Here is a 20597-nt window from a genome sequence, read left to right as displayed (position 1 = left end):
CGACCGCGAGCCGGTGCCCAGTGGAGTCAGGCTTAATCCACTTATTCATATCTATATTCTCTCCTACCCCACCCATGACTGTTTAAGACGAATGTGTACTTACGGTAGGCTTAGTCGTTTGGGATGTTATGTTAGCTGGATCTGTCGTTTGCAGGTCAGGTTTCACTTCCTATCCTTCATATTCCAGCCTCCTCGTAAGCATCTCCGGACTCCCAGGGGACATTAAGCAGACACTGCGTGGTTCACTGCGAGTATCTTGCATGGCAGGGGGGAGATACAGTCTTCATGATCCAAGATAACGGAAAGGAAATGCTTCCTGATGTGCCTCCACGTTCCTATGAAACAAGGTCACTAGCGGAGAGGGAACCTCTGATTGAATGTCAGCAGGCCTTATGTTATAGACTAAATACGATCTTATATCCTACATATGGCCACTTTTAAGGTGACGTTTCAGGGTGAGATGTTTGACACTGCAAATATTTAGAGTCCACGTTTAAGTCTTCTTAGAGAGGCTAAGAACAATCTTTTCAACCAGGGAGAATCCTGAGCTTTTGCGGGTCACCGTGTAAACAAGTGTTACGCAAAGGGAGAGACCCAAAGGGACTGAGTTACTATCTACTTCAATTTGTTAAAATATTACCCCTGAAATATCCTGCATCAGTCAGAATTACCCCAGTACTGAATAGTGTGCTTAATAAGTGTGATTAACCATGGAGCTAAGGCGAGCAAAAACAATGAGATAAGACATTATAGAGAGCCCTGTCATCTTTGACTTTGCACTACATACATGGCATTCTGTACAATACATTTTCTGTCGAATAGTGCATATGACCACTGACTGGTCACGTGTGGTCATTGTGGCATTTATATAGACTCAAAATGCTGTTTTCATCTCAATAGCTCTTTTTTTATAGTGTCTTTGGCTCTTTTTCAAATAAATTGGTCAAACTGATTCGGTATCTGGTATGCTATAGGAAATGAAGACGTACTCTGCCTCTAGCTTGGTTGATGTTTGTCCACACCCCCCCATGTTCACCCCCAGAGTGTCACCCAGAGCGTCTTCGCTGGAAACCCCATGGGGGTGTAGCAAGAGACAGCAACCTTTCCACACTCTTATCACTTCTCCTTTTTCCTACCACCAAGGCAGGAGATGAATGCTCCCCCGTACTACACACGCTGTGAAGGGTTGGGTTGCAGGTCGATGTCAAGATGACTCCTTCCCTCAGACCTTAAAGAGTTGCTTCTAGCTCTAGGGTATGGGGGGGGGGGGGGGGAATTGCTCTCACTTGCGCTCTGCTGACCGTGGTGACATTCACTCGAATCACCTGGTCTTAGCGCCCATCTTCATTCAACCAGCTCGCTTGTCTATCTGTCTGCCAGACAGACTGTTAGGCTGTCACGGGGTCTAGCCCTTAAAGGGAGAACTGGATTAACAGGTTTAGTACTGCAAATGGAATTACACGCTTTGTTTGTTTGTGTGTTTAATCTATTATTAGTTATAATCACTGTAACAACTACAGGCCTGTTTGGGAATATTTTTTAGCAAGCTTCAGCAAAAAAGTAAATGTGTTTGTCGATAGTGTACTGACAATCAAGGCTATGAGGATGTAGATTTGGTGGACTAATTTATTTTAAGTGGTGGGAGATAAAGCACTTATCATCTATGTAACCCGCTGAAATTTAGGTGAACCTTTTGGATAGAAGCTGTGAGAGTGAATGTGCCACTGTTGTTTTTACTTTGCCTGTCTACATTTAATGTCTGATATAAGGGTCTTCAGAAATATCACTTAGATGTAATTTCCACCATACCAGGATTCACTTTCCTCTCTTCCCTTTGTGAATATTGTGCTGCAATGTTCTCCATGTCACTCCTTACCCAGCACTACAGACTCCTAAGGGAGAGGATCTAGCTGCTGGCAAGGTCTCCCTGAACTATGCTGCCATCTGCCCCGACACCTGACACCATTGCCCACACTTCCATCCAAACGGTGTTCTCCATAAAGACATGTTGGTTCCTATTAATGACTGTTTAAAATGACGACCATGCCGGAACTTCTTGACATTGTTTTTATTTCTAAATTCTAAATGATCATGCAATACATTACTTGCATTCCTTCTTTTCGAGGCTGAAAATAATCTTGGTTGACATACTCTTAAATATTTCACAAAGCAAAACTATGAATGTAGACCGTTGGAGTACACTCGGTCTCTCCTGTGGTATGGCTCAGCCTTTGCTTTGACCTCCTCCCCATGCACTGCAATGTGGATGCATTGCAAATTAAATTTGACAAATAGCTGCTGTGTGCATTTTTTTCAAACATAAATATAATTGGGTTCAGGGCTGTTAGAATGGATGTCCTGGCTCAAATGTTCATAGATTGCAAAGATAGCAAAAATCTATTTGAATATCCTAAGCATTTGATTTAAGAAGAGTACAGTCTTCTATGTCCAAGTCAGTTTAGCAATTTCAGTAAATACAGATAAGTATCACTTCAAAATTACACCCTTCGGTATTTGAACACTCCTTTGATCAAATGAAAAGGATAGGCAGATCCTACGTGAAGAAGCTCTAAATTGTTGCTCGCTTTTGAACCTGACATAAATCTAACCACAACGAGAAGTGCTTCAACGTTGAAACACGGCTTAGAACAAACATGATTCTATTAGGCCTATAATTTACCAGAGGGTAAAGGGTGTTTTCAGGATGTCAGCAAAACCTGTAGGTAGAAGTTTGAAGGATTTTCCCTTTTGTTAAACATTGATTTGACAGTGCTTCCTCTGTTTCCACCTGGGGAATCCCAGGAGGACCAATCAGACAGTTAATGAAAATAGGACAATGCAAAATAACCCTCATCTCTAATAATGCCAGGAATCTGTTTGTGTGTGTGTGTGTGTGTGTGTGTGCATGTGTACAAATTTGATTGGGTTTAGTTTCCCACGATCAGCTCAAGAATCAGGCTCTCTGCAAAGTTCATAGTCTGCATATGTCCTCTTTATAACGTTGTTTGGATAAGCATTTCGACATCAAATAATGTAAAAAGTCCCGCCCCTTCACTCTGATTGGTCTTCTGGTCTGCAGCGATTTTCCTACAAATACCTCGAGAACCGGGCACACAGTTGTCCTTTTTATAATCCAATGGAGTGCAGTAGGCTACTGAAATAGAACTAATGTGATTAACAAAGGCATTCACAATTAAATGAAACTAAGTGTAATAGCCTAAGGAAATAGGGAAATTCTGTTTTGTTATTTAGAAGCGAATTCACTTTTTACATTTACATTTAGCAGACGCTCTTATCAGTTCTTACAGTAAGTACAGGGACATTCTCCCTGAGACAAGTAGGTTGAAGTGCCTTGCCCAAGGACACAACGTCATTTGGCATGACGTTATGATCAAACTGGCAACCTTCTGATTAATAGCCCGATTCCCTAACCGCTCAGACATCTTTTAAACATTTTTTTTTCGTTTAGTTTATTTGAACATGTAGTAAAATAAATAAAAAAAATATATATATATACACAGACATGCGTACATATATACAATTAAAATGACAACTTAATAAGGTCACAAATAATTGTTCAATTGTTCATCCCATGTTCAAAAAGGAGTAGGAAGAAGTTCATAACAAACTTTAAGTCCTACCCCCTTTCTCTATTTTTATCCTCTGACCCCCACTTTTACAACCGATATTCAGCAACTTACATAGGAGCTGGCTAGTGAACAGAGCGACAATTGAATATACTTTCACTATAGATTAGTGAATTTTGTTACATACATTTGTGTTTACTGGATGTCAAAACCACCAGCACATTGCAAATGTACAAGCACTGTATGGTGAATTAGGCCTACAATTATGACAACTGGCTCAACCAGTGTGCATGTAACGACTTCTGTTGTGAACTAAATGTTTAGATGTTTGCTGTGGTAAGACAATTTAACCGACAACCAATAATGTACATTTTTATCAACCTAACATTAGCCATTTAGCTGGAATAGATTTGGAGGTTGAATAAGTACTTCAGTATTGTGTGTGTGTGTGTACCACCAATTTTATCACGGGCATTATGCACTATTTATAGTTCTGAAATCTTAAGAAATCTGTATTTGTGTGTTTCACTGACATCTTAATCACCGACTGCATCACGGGCACTGTGCACTAGTGTATGATAAGTTCACCATCAACTCTTTGGCAGGTATAGCAGTATTGGGGTGTTAATGGAGATGAGTCCTAGAGCAAAGCAAACAAGACATTGTTAGAGACTTTTATTTCAAGCATTGTGAATGTTGAAGACGTTAAAGTCGTAGGAGAATTGATGAATGCTCGGCAGTGTGTAGGCTGTCTACTGGCAAGGACTTTTCAAGGCTTGTCTTGACTGGTCATTGACGGGTTATCATATTAGAATGTCTTTTTTTGTTATCTGCCATCTGTTGGATCTTGACAGGAGGCTGATGTGTTCCTTCAGCTTTCCTTAGTGTTTTATAGCTTTCATGAATGACTCATATTTAAGATTGAGCAACATTCATTGGGATTATCCTTAAAATCAACCCTCTTGCATTAATGGCAGCATTGGATGACAATATATTTTTGATATTACATTTACATTTAGTCATTTAGCAGACGCTCTTATCCAGAGTGACTTACAGTAAGTACAGGGACATTCTCCCCGAGGCAAGTAGGGTGAAGTGCCTTGCCCAAGGACACAACGTCATTTGGCACGATCTAGCAACCTTCAGATTACTAGCCCGGTTCCCTACCCGCTCAGCCATCTGAATGTTCAGTTCACAAATGTTCACAAAATATAACCCTGTTGTTACATTTATTCATTGTATTTTGTCCATCCAATGAATTTGCCCCTTGCATCATACTCATATCCAATCGGTGAAACAAAAACCAAGGGCTGTCAGGATCCATCTTATTTTAGTTCCAGACCATTTTATTCTTTCAGATTTTCATAATTTGATGAGTCTTGCCTTTGCTCCCACAGTACAGCCAAGAAAGAATTCAAGTGACTCTGTCTTCTCCTTGTGTTAGGATAGTTTAGGGGTGGGGGGTTGAAGACAACGTTTAGAAAAACACAACGTCCTTGTTCTGTGATACACATGACAATCATATGCTAATAGGATACACTTGACTGGCATTGTTTTACTCCTTGTTATGCTTATAGGGTAACAGATGGAACCATGGATTTAGATGGGTCAAGGTGGAGCTCTCCAACTGCCCTGTTTAACCTCTCAATCTGACAATACACAAAAGTGGGGGAATTTGGAAATGGACCTGACCCACTTATTGTCACAGTTGTAATCAAACAAAAGAGATGATGATAATTATTATTGAGTACAATCCTTTAGATCTGTATGCATTCTGGAAAGCTGAGCTCAAACTCAACTGATTTACATATCATATCCATACTCAGTGGATGAGATGTATTTAATACATTAGGGGTGAAGCACTTTTGCTTTAAAGCAGATGGAATAACAGGTCACTTTTCACCAATAGACCCTTTTTAAGAAGTCACAAAGTCATCACCCCAATTGCTATGTCCAGATGCTGACAACCTCCAGACGTTGTTATCCATGGGTAACTGCACTGCTCTAGGGTGATATGTTGTCTGGAGCGGATAGGTGACCGGCCTTTTGGAGCAGATAGGTGACTGACCTCACTGGTCCCTCTGGTCTTGAATGGGAGAGTCCATCCCTACATTCCTTTACTGCGCCAAGGCGAGAGTGACATCTCAACAGGAAGCCCCTGCAGCTCTGCTGGGGCATTCCAAGCCCCCACCCCTTCTGCTATCTGGCACTACTGTTGTAAATGATTTGGATTGCCAGTTTAGCCAAAAGGGGGGAAATTATGGGTGTGATTATTCTGGTAGGGAACTGTTGATGCGGACTTGATAGGACAGTTTTCAAACTGATGAGTGCAAACATGGGTGACAAGACACATTTTTATGAATGTCAAAGTTTGTAATTATTTTTGGGGATGATCAGCTGGTGTCATGTAAAAATGAACACCTGTTTGCTACTACAACTCTGTACAAAGCATGCGATTGTTCCAGACTAGAGGTTTTCAACATGGAAATCTACTGGATGAAATCATATTGAACAGATCATCTTTCAGGTCTGAAAGCTACAACAGATGTGTCTTAAAGTAATTGACTGTACTGTAGAGTTTGTCTGTCCGTGAATGTCTGGGGACACATATCAAATTCCCTTTTTGTGAAACCACACACATTTCTGAGGCAAGCTCTTTTTATAATCTAACTTTTGTAAACACCATCTGTGCATATTTTTTTCTCTGAACCTTGTACTCTTAAGTTTCTATTCTGTTTTTATATCTCACCTCCTGCTAAATGTGTAGTACTGTAGCTAATATTAAGCTACAGGAAATACTACTGAACTGTGTGTCTCACTCCAGAAAATAACATCCATATTGTTAATTGATTCTTAATGAAGAGGCCATGAAATCTGTTGTTCAAGGTACATGCTGTGTTGATGACCTCGGATTTGAATTGAACATGACCTTTCAATCCACATGGCGCCACGAATATTGAGTTTTCCACCACAGCAGTAACAGTTCCAGTGTTGGCGAAAACCTATCGTCATTGTGCTGTTTCGCCATTGGATGGTATCAAGAGAATGTCTGTCCTCTTAGCCATCCTGTTAGCCATCCTATCACAAAGGGGGCCCATTTGGTTGCAGATGACCTCAGTTGTTCAAGGTTAATTGGAATTATGGTTGTTAATCAAGAGTGGAGACTGCATCTAAAAGCTCTTACTAAGCTCAATTAGTCTCGCTTCATAGATGATTCAAATGGGGAATGGGTAGCAACAGGATAACGTGCCCTCTTCTACAGTAATGGTCTTCCTGTAGTAATTTTTACGATGTGTATGTATTTTCACTGCCATGTCAATTATGGGCTGTTTAACCCTACATTCGTAACAGTCATAAAACCTCAAAGGTATTGTTCATCTAATTTAAATTAGCTTGATAAATGTGTTAAAACAATGGGCCATGACTAGAATTGGGTCTGGAGTTTGAGATGGATGGAAGTGTTAGATATTAGGCTTAGATGCTCTCAAGATCAACGTTTGTGAATATTCAGTTTAGTGTATGTGATTGTATGTGATTTCTGACCTTATGAAAGCTGTGCAAACAAACATGTTGTGTTTTTCTTCGGCAATGTGATTTTTAGCAGGAAAAAGTACCAAAGCTGATTTTACGTTACCATGCTACTCCACTTAAGTGTGTTTGACTTTTGATGGCAGTGACTCTAGTGTGTGTGTGTGTGTGTGTATGTATGTCTGTGTGCTTGTTCATGGGTGTGTGAAGAAGCAGGACTTTCAGTTGGCCATGCTAATGCTCTCTGACTCAGCACTCACTGTGCACTTTATGCTGTCTGTAGTAAGCAGCTAACACACAATTTCCCACACTGAACCTCACTAATGTATCAGAAACAGTGCCACTTTTAGCACAAGGAACCAACATGTGTTGTGGACACTGGACAGCCTGATGGCCATTCAAGTCTAAGCTCTTTCAGACACACATGGGCACAAAAACATAGACTCTGAGAAGTATACAGTTTCCAGCCCTGCATGCTCATCCTCCCTCGCTAATGTGGAGTGGAGGGGGAATACAGAATTGAAGTAGAAGAGCATGGAGGTGGGGGAGGAAAGGGGGGATAAAGAGATGGAGGTTAGCACAGCTGGAGCAGAACACGGGGGGGGTTGGTTGAGGCTTCCCAGACCTGACGCCAGACTTCTTCTGCTGGGACTGCCTAAGGCTTGGAAGACTCTGATGTACCCAATGGGGCATTAAACATGCATTATCTTCACCCACCTCCACCCCTTTCTTTGGGCTTCTATGCAGCTTTCTGTCTCTCGATCCTCTCTCTTCCCCTTTTTTCTTTCTACCACTGTCCCATTCACTCACTAGTCAGTTGCGACCAGTTGTGTCTTCTTGTCTGGCTCTTGCAAAGATATTAAACAGTTTGGTCAGAGTGGCAAATTAACAGCTTTAGGACCATAAGAAATCCCTCCAGTGTGTGCAGAAGTTCTCTTGTGATAGTAGTTGTAAAAGAAAAAAAGACTTTGGGGAGATTTCCAAAATCCTGTGACTCACTTCTGTGTCAGCAGTCGGCATCAATGATGACTACCTCTCAGATACAAGCAGGAAAATGATGACGAAAGGGGAAAGAGTCAACGGGTGTTGTACTCACTCAGTCCTGTTCTCACACACCGGGCCAATGTAAAGAACGGCCAAAGCTATTAGAGGCCGACCAGATGCACTCAGTAAAGTGCTAAAAAGCCATACCATAATACTACTGGTTACAATGAGTTCCAAAACACAAGAGAACTGCATAGTCTGTCATTAGGTGGAAGCCTTCCTCCTTTTCATGGCCAGGCAGCTGTAGTCTGTTGGTTTCTGCAGAGGGTTAGACAGATGCTAATTAAAGCAAGCAGCAGCAATGTCGTTAACATCTTTTGCATACTGTCTCCTGGCTGCATCCCCATAGTCATTAATAGGGTGTGCGTGATGGTCTGTTTTTCAGTAAAGACAAATTAAGCATTTGTCTTCTCTCTCAAAGTATAATTTTTCCATGAATATTTTGTTGACGAGAGTGACTTTCCACAGTAGTCTGTTAAGGGGCTGCATTTGACGTTCTACATTTTTTTTTATTTTACAATCAGACTGAATTTGTTTTTGTTTTTTTGTAGGCCAGAATTAACATTTTTTTATTAGATTACAGAGTTATACATTTTGCTTCCTCCAATTTTCTGTCAGTATTTTTTGAGTAACTCTGCTGTGTGTTTTTGGGCAAACATATATAAATTCCTGTGTGTCAATAAACATCACTCAATTTAATTATTTTACACACACGTCCTGTGTGAATGGTTACACACCAGTCTAACTGACAAAAAACGGACAGAAACACATTTGCAAAGACAGTCAGTACAGCATGATATATCTTGTGAAGTTAATCCCTCACAGGTTTTTATTGTAGGCATTAATTCGAATTTGAAGAATCTCTCACCAACACCCGAATCCAGCACACACTCGCATACATGCAAAATGAAACTCTTTTCTCAAGTGGGACTGAAGTCTGTTGACTTAAGCTCACTGGTTGTACTGTAAAACAGTGAGGTCAGGTAGTTAGAGCATCTGCCAGTGTTGCCCTCCCCTTTTGTGAAACACACACTAACACATAAACCCACACATTTTCCCGAACACACACGTGCACTCAGACAATTTCCCAAAAAACACACTTCAGCTACCAGATATGCTGCAGCAATGCACACAAAGGCTTGAAAGAGCCTTAAATTACGGCATATCTCCTAAAGGTTTTCCCCCCAAATCGACAACAGTGCCAAAGTATATGGCCCTCGCTGTCAATCAAAGGTCTCGTTACAGACACATTAGTGTTTTTCCCAACAGAACGGTTGCTGTCATTCATGGGCTGTTGCCTAGAGACTGGGAGGATAAGAACGACGTGACACACCATGACCATACAATCTCTCCCTCTCTTTCCCCTCCCCCTTCCTCTCAGTCCAAGTTACTTACTTGGTCTTTCAAGTAAATATCTTATGCTTAAGAGACGCCTTACCTTACACTCTCACAGGCTACAGGGAGTTCATACAATATACAGCAAGTACAATGTGTCTTGAAATCTCCCTAGTGTATTTGCAGAAATGGGTTTATGTGTGCAGAGACATGAACAGCAATCTCAGTCTTGCAGAGGAAATGACTGGCCTTTTCACCAGTTTCCCTGAATCAGAGTTCAGGCCAAGCCTGACAAGTTCCTAATAATTCAAGCCAGTCATCACACTCACGTGGTAACAGGGCACATTGATTTTCAATAGCAGCCAACAGTCTGGACTCTTCAAGGTGTTTACCACTCTTTGTTTACCAAGGGAGTGAACGTTTCTTTAAGGACTAGGATGATATATATTGTTTGGACTTTCAAATGGGAACAGATCTGAAGTGTTGACCTCGAAGCAGGTTTTCTCTCTTCATCACCCTCTCTTTCAGCCCTTGGGAGTTTCTTTTTTTTCTTTCTTGGATTTCGTTCTCTCGTTCCCGTTCCTTTCTTTCTATCGATCTCCATACACATCTCTAGCTCTCTCTCTCTTTACCTTTCTCTCTCTCCCTGAAGCTCTTTTTTTTAATCTCTCCCTCTTTTCATTTGTCTCTCTCTCTGTCCCCGCCATCTCAATGCTCTCGCTTACTGGTCTTTACCTCGTTTAACTCCTCCCGCCAGACTGACTAGGGGACAGCTGTCTACCTAGTTTTGAAGCCGGTGACCCACAGCTCTCCACTAGAATGAAACTCTTGCACCCTCCCCCTCTGTCATACATAATCACCGACACACACACACACACCAAAGAGGATTCTCTGTTTTAAAAAGAATTGGATGGACATTCTCAATGACTAATGTTTTAACCCAGGTCTGATTTGTTTGAATATGTGCAGACAATATGGTGTTTTTTTGGGCACTTCTGGTAAGATGCAAAACTGCATTTTGTTGTACTGTACTTGTGCTGTTCAATGACAATAAAATATAATTTAATCTAATGTATTCAGTATAGGCCTAAAATGTTTGCCTCTGGAGAAGGCTTTCCCTAACTTTTTTGAGGCTGAATCCATTATTGTGGTGACAGTGTGTGTGACACTCCAGGCACTCTGAAATCACTGGCAACTCGCATGCTACTTTTAATATTGCATCGGCTCCCTGACTTGGATATAATCTCTGTTGTGTGAAGCACAACTCAACAAGGCTTCTATTTTTGTGGAATGTGCTCAGCTCAGTGATTCAAGCCGCAAGTATCAACTCTCTACTGTTCAAGGTTTATTCAGTTAAGAACATTCAAAAACAGATTAAGGGTTATTTATTTACTTTAAGCTTTATCATTCTTTTAGAGGGACAATTTGGTTTGTGTGTCCTGGAATGAAGAGAGATGAGCAGGCTTTGTTACTGGCGTTGTTGAGGATTTTCCCTAAATAGTTTGGATTTTGAGCCTAAATTATCTTGGTATCCTTCCAAAGACAACACCAAAGAAAAGAGAGTCCAAGTAAAAACCAGCTCCAAAATTGGCCAAATGCACACATAGGTGCCACACACATTTTAAACATAGATACAGCCTTCCCCAATCACACGTTTGCCAGACAATGACCTCAGCGTATGTCCACATGGTACTTATTTAAATTATTCCACATTCAGTCTCTATGAAAAATGTGTCTACCCCTTCATACCTTTCTCCTATTATTTTGCTCCTATCGGTGGGAGGTCAGAAATATGCAACCACAGCATATGGCCTATAGAAGGCTTTCATGAGGTCTCAAAGCGCTCGGTCCCTTTTCTAGCTCTTTTGAAACCTCAAAATCGTTATGTGGGGCGAAGTTCCTTCACCCTCCCAGCCCCCCATGAAAAAAATGAAAAGGCCCAGCTCAAATCCTGCTGTTTCTCCTCTAAGGACTCTTTCACCGCCTTAGAAATTTAGGGGGGTTGCAAGTAGGACTAAAGGTTATTGTGGCAACACAATCATTTCATTTATCTTTTTTATCTGCGGAACAGATAAGCTGAATGTCAACCTTTTTCAATATGTCTTTCGAGGAAAGGGAGAGTGAATTGTCATTTGAAGGTGAAGCTGCAATTTACTTTACAATCATTATCTTTCTCTTAACTCGATTTTTGAAGTCTTTTTATTCAGTATTTTCCACTGAGAAAGAAACTGCCTGCAATTCAGGCCAAATCCTAAAGGATTACCAAAACTATAGTCGAGTAGTATCTGTTACAATGAAGAACCAAAATGACGGTACATTTAGATCAAGTATCATTAATTTATTATATTACATGAGTAGGGATGTAATAACATATTATGGTACAATATATCTGTGCGATGCCAACATTTTACAATATGTAGAGTTATTTCTACGATATCACGCCTGTTTTATTCTATTGGTTGATCCTCAAGCCTGGTTGCATCTGCGGATCTGCATTATTAATGTCATATGCGGGCAGCATTTATACAGTACTTGTGCGGCCTTGTTGTGTAATTATTTTTGGACTAGACAGCTCTATCACGCAAAATTGTTCACTTGTAGTGCAGGAAAACATCACAAAAGAAGTTACTGTGGTTTTGTAAACAAAACATCAACAAACAAAACAAAGCATCTTCCCCAATATCCAAAATAGCTAGGTAGCTATCCAGGGGCGTTGCTATACCCTTTTTACTGGGGCACGTGCCCCAGTATAACTCTGCCACAGTAATATCTAAAATTTGTGTTTTAACAATTTTCTTTACTAGTCAGTGCATTCATTTAGATTGATAATACTGGAAAAAAAGAAATGCAGTATCCCAATCAATGCTTGTAAAATCAAAGCAGTTGAACCGAAAACACAAACCGATGCATGCCTCGCCCGCAGAATTCCATGTCCGCGCACTCCTCTGTGTTTGCTATAATAGCCACTGCAGCGCTGACGCAGAAGTCCAGGTGTCGGCAAGTCAGAATTGATGTAGGCTAAGAAAACATTCAGAAACTAAAAATGTTTCTAAATAATTGGCCTACTGATCATTTTATTTAGACTTAAACATAATAACAACAATATTACATGAAGCTCAAAAAAGAGAGCCAAAAAGGAGAGCCAAACCTTGCCTTGGGCGCCAAATGTGCTAATCTGCGAAAAAAATGCCCATGGTAAAGTTAGTTTGAAGTTCAACATTCAACAGTCATTGTCTTGTCTTGCAGAATTTACTACACATCAAACTACTGAAGAGGTAGGCTAAGAAGATAGGCTGATCATTTGATTTTGGTTCATACTCTCTTTTACGACGACTCGGGCCAGGTAGGTAAAAAAAAATAAAAAAATTGGAGGACTGGGGGTAGTATTCTGAGATTAAAGTCGTAAATTTGTGAGAACAAAGTAAGAATTATACTTTTCAATAGGATTCAGCAATAAGGAAACGGGCTACTTCTGCTTTTAACCCAGAATCACCAGATTGTAATAAGCATTCAGACTTTGAAGAGACATTGCAGTGATTTGGGCCTATTCAGAAGAAAACATCATAGACCATACTTATTTGGAAGAGGTGATAGCTTTGTGCATCAGGAACTACAATGCAATGGACAGATGCAAATGTAGCCGGTGTGAATCAGTGAAACTCACTCCTCAGGTATGTAATGGGCCATCCGCGTCAACGAATAGCTAGCTTTTCTTTGGCGTAGCTGAAGTGACCAGAGCTTGCCGTAAAGCAGTATCTCTGGTCGATGTGTATGACGTCATTGACATTTTAAAAGGCTTTTTAGAACAGAAAGGCAACTTCAAAAAACACCCAGCAGTGTGTATTTTGTTTTTGCCTCCCCTTTCGAATTCAGAATTCAAATTACGAGACAAAAAATGATATACTGAGAAAAGTTGATTTTGAGGGGTATAGCTCCATAGACCTAGCCTGGTCCTAACCAGACTCTCGTACATTTCATTTGTACATAGAGTCTGGCCTCGCTCCATTGACAAGCGTTGACTTCCTTGTTTGCGGGTACTCTGTTGAAGTTATAAACTATTGGATCTGCCCAGAGCCACTCTGATCTGCCATAACCAATCGCTGGTGTGTGCCTTAGCCAGTTCCTTCACCACTACTGTAACAGAGCTCGCTGCCGTAGCTGGAAAATCAAACTGTTTCCGAACCCCATGGCGAGGAGGGCCACAACATCATGGCCACCAACAAATCTCAGCAAAACTTGTTCTTGCTCCAGCATTAGCTGTTGGATATTCTGCAGCGTTGCCACAATGGGCCAAATGGCTTCGCTCGCATCTTTCTCCGCCGCCATTACGGAACTACAACACAAACTAGCGCACAACATCAACGTCATTGTTCTCAGCCACTCCCTCTGTTGATTGACTGGTTGAAAATCAACCTAAAAAATCTGACTTACGTACCTAATGGCCAGACCCAGTACAGAAGCAAAATCAAAATTGAGCGGAAGTACGTAGGAGGGCAGAGCCAGGCTACCATAGACCTCCATTCATTCTGCACTCGCTCGTTAGTGCCCTCATATGGAACTAGAGTGAAACTGCAACCCGTTCAGAACCCGGAAGTTTCCAGAGAGTGGTAGTTCTCCCAAGCCTGGCTGCCAGCCCAACTTATCCCCGCCCACCAAAAAATGTGGTCTGGAAGTTGGGTCTGGGGGGGGCACGTTTGGGGAAAAACTATGTCCTAACAGGAGCTGTTCGGACCAATGAAATTGTCAGGACGGGCTTTATACGATGATGGACAGATGATCAACAGTAACGTAATCAACAACGTTACGAAAGAGCGCTTGGGTTGAATTCGTTTTCAACAAACAACATATTACGTTGCTCTGATTGGTTGTAGGTCTATTCAATTGAGCGAAGAGGCATTTGTTTTACGAGTTCGGTTGAAAAGTTCTCCCCATAGACATTATAAAGAGTAGATGCCGCATGACCGCTACTGCCTGCTGGCGCTGACGAGCCGTGGGGCCGCCATCTTGGAACAGGCAACCGCTCCACTCAGTGTAATCTGTTTGGTTGGGGAAATGAGCTGTCAGCGCATTTAATTAATCATACCGAACTGATTTTCACGCGACTTGCTGTGCTGCAAAGGTCATACATGTAGCAGGGCATAGTTATTCTTTTCACAAAATACAAAAATAATAGTTTGGTAATGTTAAATCTTACTTGTGAAAAGTAATCCCCCGAGCCCTGTTTGCAATTGTCTGCAGATTTGAGCAGGAATATGCTGCACAGGGCTGGCATCTTGTTTATTCTGATGCTACGCAACGAGGAATTTGCCCTGTCCAATATGGCAGCCGCATTTCTCGCACCCAGCAGCCAATGCGGCGTCTACTCTTTATTATGTCTATGGTTCTCCCCATATTAGACATTCTCTGGTACCCAGAATGCCCTGTGGCCAGCTGAAAAGCTACGAAGTTAAGGGCATTAGCTTAGTTAGATAAGCATTGTTTGGAGTTCTATTGTTGTGTTCGTTCTGTTTTGATATGTGCCATGCTATGGTCTGTAGTTTAGATAATTTGAGTGTTCACCCTGATTGGGAATTGTGTGTAGTTAGATGGCTATCCAAGCTGTCCAATGAGAAAGTGTGTCTGGATAAATAAACAGTCATGAACATTGTTCCACTCAACGCTAGCCAGCGCAATGGTATTGCTGTTCTCGTTTGAAGTGCAGCCTATATACCGGTGCGGCCTATACGCCGATTTACAAACACAAAGCTCCCATTCTGGTGGGGTGTGGCAAATGCAACTTATTTTCCGAAAAATACGGTACAAGTTTTTTTCTCGCAAATTTGTGACTTTATTAACTCGGAGAAACTCCAACTTTTTTTTCTTGCCAATGTACAACTTTAATCTCGGAATATTACCCCCCTCCTCCTTTTTATTGCACTTTTTAAAGTTTGTTACATTATTTCAGTAGTCAGTTATAGACATAATATAGGCTATTCAAAGATTGGGGCTCAAAGGTGGCTAATACAAATATTGTATTTACAAATGTATTTTAAGTTATATTGCGCTTTGTTGGTATACTGTCTGCTGGAATGTAAAAAATATAAATACCTATTTTGAAATTGTAATTTTGTAATAAATATTTTATTTGAAAAGCAAGACAGAAAGTACAAATGAAATATCCAAATGAAGGCATGCAAACCCAACTCGTTGCAACGCATGCAACTTAATTTGTTGTTGCTTGGATGGCAGCTGTGTGCTCAACTATTAGTGCCTCAGGTTATTTGGGGATGTTTGTTTGCATCAAAAGATTTATGACCAAACTGTGGTTGTATATTTCTGTGCTGTTGTGTTTGGGTGTGTTGGGGCCTGGTTAGAGGCCAACGGTGTTCACCTTTTTAACTGCACCTCCCCACCTCTTCTCTCCTAGAGTAGGGCTTCATCCTAACCTATATAGACTACTTTTACTTTTAGTATTGCAGCTATACTTAACCTAGGGCTTACTGCTTTGTATATTTAGCCTTTTAAAGCATATAGGTCTGCTATTATAGCATTGTCTACAGTTGACATCTGCTCCACGGCGCAAAGGATTATGGGGCAGATAAGCCAGAAAAGCATGCTGGCTTTCATAATACAACCGGTAGCATTTCACAGTATGTCATCCTGGCATTTAACGGGACAGAATAAATAATAGTCCAACACTGTAGTAACCCCAACCCCCCCAAAATCTCAATCTAAAATGACAAACCTGTTCCTTCCCTTCAAATATGATTTCTGTCTTTTTTTGTAAAAAATGTTTTATTCCAAAGTTGACTGGCACCACATTTCCAGTCATTTTTATGCCATATCCTTTTAAATTGGATTTGTCTTTATTGAACAGAAATGGCGAGCTGCAGCAACTGTGGCCAGTTGCCTCATGTCTTTCTATTTCCAGCTTGGAAGGTGCATGCTGTCTTGTCTCTCATTGTGTGTCTGTATTCTGCTGGTGAAAGGGTGTTGGTTGAGGGTTGGTGCAGCGGCAGAATACATGTGGGGTTATGGTAATGAGATGGCAGAGGGAAAACTGAAGCCGGGGGGGGGTTGGGAGAGGAGGGGGGGGGGGGGTGTAGGCCTTGTTGGAATGAGTATGGGAAACAGGGGAGAGAAGGGTGGGAGGGTGGGTAGCGAAATCCCCCCTCACAGTGGGGTGTGAGGACCTCGCTAACTCTCCGTTTGCTCAACCTCCCCGCCCCCACCCCCCCACCACCACCATCTAGACCACCAGATGGTGGATATTTAGGGATGCGGTGCTTGCTTTACTTTGTGTAGGCTAGGTGTTGAGGTTGTCAACCGTTAGCTCATAAGGGGAGGGGCAGCCTCCATTCAAGCAGAGGGCAGTGAGAGCTTTTGGAGCCTCGCCAGCTACCTGCTGCTCTGGATTCATGGGGATTTCAATAGTTGCCTCTCTCTCACTCTTGCTCGCTCCCCAGGTCTTTCTCCCCTGTTTTTCTTTTTCAAGAGCATTGCAGCATGAATGATACTTGCCTCTCTAGGTCTCTGTCCCTTCTCTCACTCTTTTAAAATCGCCAGACATTTCAACAAGCTGCTGTCCTCAAATAGCTCTCTGGGAAATCCCGGTGGTAAACCGCGTAGGAGGCTCGCTAACGTGAAAGGACTGTTTCTCCGTCTCCCTCTCTCTTTTCCCAGTAGCTCACATGCACTCATTTTCTCTCTTTTACATCTCTCTTACCATCTCCCCATGCTCTCAACTGGTGTCAACACCTGTTTTAATAGTGTGTCTTTAAGCTCCATCCCTTCCCCTCCATTTTCTGTCATTGTCACAGGTCACAGCATTACCCTATTGGTTCAAATCAATAAAAAAATTACTTTGGACATCATGGCCTTATTTCTGTTCGAGTTACATCTATCCATGTGATTGGTCTACATGTGCGCCCTTGGATTCACATGTGAGTGTTGCTGTGCCAAACATTGACGTCAAGCAGATCCTGAACAAACACAGTACACAGGGACAACATCAAGAGCTGTGGCAGAGTGAAAACAGGCACCCCCCTCCCCCCCCCCCACACACACACACACTATTCTTTCTCTCTTATCTGTCCTATCTTCACTGAAAGATGTGTCCAGAGGCCTGTGCACGTAGGTAATGTTTGTATTATGTGAGGATCTCACTATTTGGTAAACACACTGTATAAGCATACCTAATCTTTCTGCTGCCCACCTCTCCCCCCACACATTTTTTTTACAGAGTGGTTAAACACGATCAGAGTTTTTATCTAGAACACCTGTCCTTCCCAAACAATCCCTCAATTATCTTTCAGTCTTTAGCTCCAGGGCTAACTGAAGACTCACCTGTCTGCTATAAACACAAAAATGCTTGTGCATACAATGGTATACACAAGCTGTTTTTCCACAACCCTCAAAAAAAATCCAAGCCAAACAAACAAACATAAAACACTGAACAATGTTTGGTATGAATACAAAGTTCCTGAGTGGAGCTTTCTAGAAATGTCCTGAGAAGGCTGTTTTGCTCAGAGCTGTATTACATGGGGCTAGTATGTTTAAGTTTCCAATGACATGCTGTAGGGAAGGAATGCTGGGAGATAATATATAGTAAGTACTGTGAGTGGGAGGCAGGAGGAGTCAGGGAATCGGGTTAGTAATCAGAAGGTCGCTGGTTCGATACCCGGCCGTGCCAAATGACGTTGTGTCCTTGTGCAAGGCACTTCACCTTACTTGCCACGGGGGGAATGTCCCTGTGCTTACTGTAAATCGCTCTGGATAAGAATGTCTGCTAAATGACTAAATGTAAATGTACTGTAGTAACACTACAATCTGCAGAACACAGTTGGGTCTGTGCCACTGCATCCAGACAGTAGCTATATTTAGCACAGCAGGGTCCTAAGGTTTGTAGAACAATGCAGTGCATTTAACCTTTCTACTAAACCAATAGAGATGTTAGGTATTGCAAAAGTGGGGTTGTTAAAATTTAAATAACTAAACATTAGCACATTTAAATTCCACATGCCTTTTTGTGAAAACAAAACAAAAAAAGAGATATATGGGTTGACTTTTCTAGCATGAGTGGTCAGGGTCTTTGCTTGTTTTCCAGCAATGGATAGTCCCAATAAATGATATCAACTTGTTTAATCTGTTTAAGGATTAGCTAATGTAAACAACTCTTATCTTCCAAATGGCAGCTCGCCTCAGCCTTAGCTGGGAACTGTTGTGTTGCCAGGGGTTGACCCAGGGTGAGAAAGAGTTCTCGTGGTGTCTTGGCTTTGATTTATTCCAACAGCTGATACTGGTCGGCGCCGCCCAGTCAGCAAAGGGTAGCTCTTCCTCGCTTTCATTGCAACTCCCCAAGGCTTGTATACTGGCAACACTAACGTCATCATTTTAGGTTGCCAAAGATGAGGGGGAGAACTGACACGGCAGACAAGCAAGACAAAAACAGAAGGCCATTGGAAGCCACACTACCTGTACTTGCACAAGGCACTGAAGATGGGTGGTTAGTGGGACACACGGTGTGTGTCTGGAGGCCAGTGGGGCAGCTGGTTTGTTCAGTAAAACAACAACCTAGCAGTGGCACAAATGTTAAAATCAAAATAGCTATATAAGCCCCCTAAACAAACACACACAAACGCTCCATGGACACCACCCCATAAGGGTCTTCACAGGGGGTGTGGCGTCTTTCATCTACTCCCCAGACTGAGACACCCGAGTGTTTACTTTAAACACCTTGGTTTTTCACATTTCCTGGGCTTTTGTTTATTTTATAGCCTCTGTAGATGCCTCTGTAGATGTCCTCCTTAGGTCCACCTATCCTAAACAAAAGCTAAACTATAGATTGTTTCCTCATCTACATATACACCCCCCAGACCCAACCTCTCTCTTTTGCCTTCCACAAGGGAGTTGTAAGCTTCATGTAAACGCTCACTGATTTGGCCCCTGGTCCCTGAAATCGGAATCAAATGTATGCGTCGTGCTTGAGGGGTAGAACTCTGGCGTTGGAATGTATATGTGAACCGATCCCCGCTGTCGGACCCAGAGAGCCTGCTCTGCTTGGAATAAATCCTGGTGGAGAACCCCCACCCCCCCACCCCGGCACAGAAAGCATTATGTGCCACAAATGGGGAAGGGGGGGGGGGGGGGTCAGGCGGGCGTCTGGGAGGCAGGAATGTGAAGGGGTGGGAGGCTTAAACTCAGGCACCTAACAAGGCAAAAAAATCACACACAGAGTAGAAGACGGGTGGAGCCCACGCTGGCTTAGTCCTTTCTTAATGATGTGTCGGTGCCAGTGTTGGTTGGCCATGAACAGTGCGCAATCCATGTAGGGAGTTGTAGCAGGGCCCAAGTGTTGGGCCACAATTTTGTAACCCTGTGCTCCCCCCGCCTCCCCAACCTTGATTGGATACAGGCCCAGTTTGCAATGAGAGCCATGTGAGCTCATTGATTTTGGGCCTTAAAGGCATATTGCGGTCAATGCCTTGGCTAGATTTTTTATGACTGCCTGAGGTGTGGCCATAAAGGACCAGTTAGGAAAAAGGCATGATCTCTTTACTTATTTATTTACTTATTATTTTTATGCTCATGAAATGTTGTTGTTGTAGTAATACGCCATTTTCTGCCATGCAAATTACAAGTGTAGCCAACTTGAAAGTGTTTAGCAAAAAGGCACTGCCCCTTTAGCACATCTGTAAAACTATTTTCACAATCTACCGTGAGACAGTGCTGACATGCTTGTAAAACAAGTAGCTAGAGTGAGTTTTCTTGAAGTGTGTTAATAATGTAAAAAAAATATTATTACTTGAATCATCTACAAATGTCATGATTTTGCATCTTAAATATCTATTTTGTATGTAGATTACAACTGTATCAGGTCAAGATATGTGTTATGTTTCAGTGTAAGTACACACTGGCAAGCACACACTAAACTCTGTTTCATTAATCAAGAGCAATAATTCTCCTTTTGATCACTACCCTCAAAAAGGTAGTCTCAGAAATCAAGAAACAGTGGGCCACACAAATATTCCTTATCATTTCATCACATCACAATTAAAGAAACAATAACAAAATAATTGTAGGCGTAGACTTCTGAAGGGCACTCTTCAGAATGCCCTTCAGAAG

The 20597-nt window shown here is 41.9% G+C and overlaps 1 protein-coding gene across 5 annotated transcripts in view; it reads left to right on the top strand.

Moving 5' to 3' along the window:
- Nucleotides 1–20597, top strand: part of sipa1l2b (signal-induced proliferation-associated 1like 2, genome duplicate b) — a 60646-nt gene that overhangs the window by 1604 nt on the left and 38445 nt on the right. Inside the window, exon 2 of one of the 5 annotated variants that reach the window (XM_084684951.1) lies at nucleotides 12741–12837. The exons of the other annotated variants lie outside the window; for them this stretch is intronic. The gene's annotated coding sequence lies outside the window, so the exon portion shown is untranslated. The remainder of the gene's footprint in view (nucleotides 1–12740; nucleotides 12838–20597) is intronic. 5 annotated transcript variants of the gene reach the window in all.

The sequence above is a fragment of the Hypomesus nipponensis genome, chromosome 21 (assembly GCF_054491055.1).
Source record: "Hypomesus nipponensis isolate SF chromosome 21, ASM5449105v1, whole genome shotgun sequence".
Lineage (NCBI taxonomy): Eukaryota > Metazoa > Chordata > Actinopteri > Osmeriformes > Osmeridae > Hypomesus > Hypomesus nipponensis.
The sequence above is the reverse complement of the archived record's forward strand: the minus strand, read 5'-3'. Positions and strand labels throughout refer to the sequence as shown.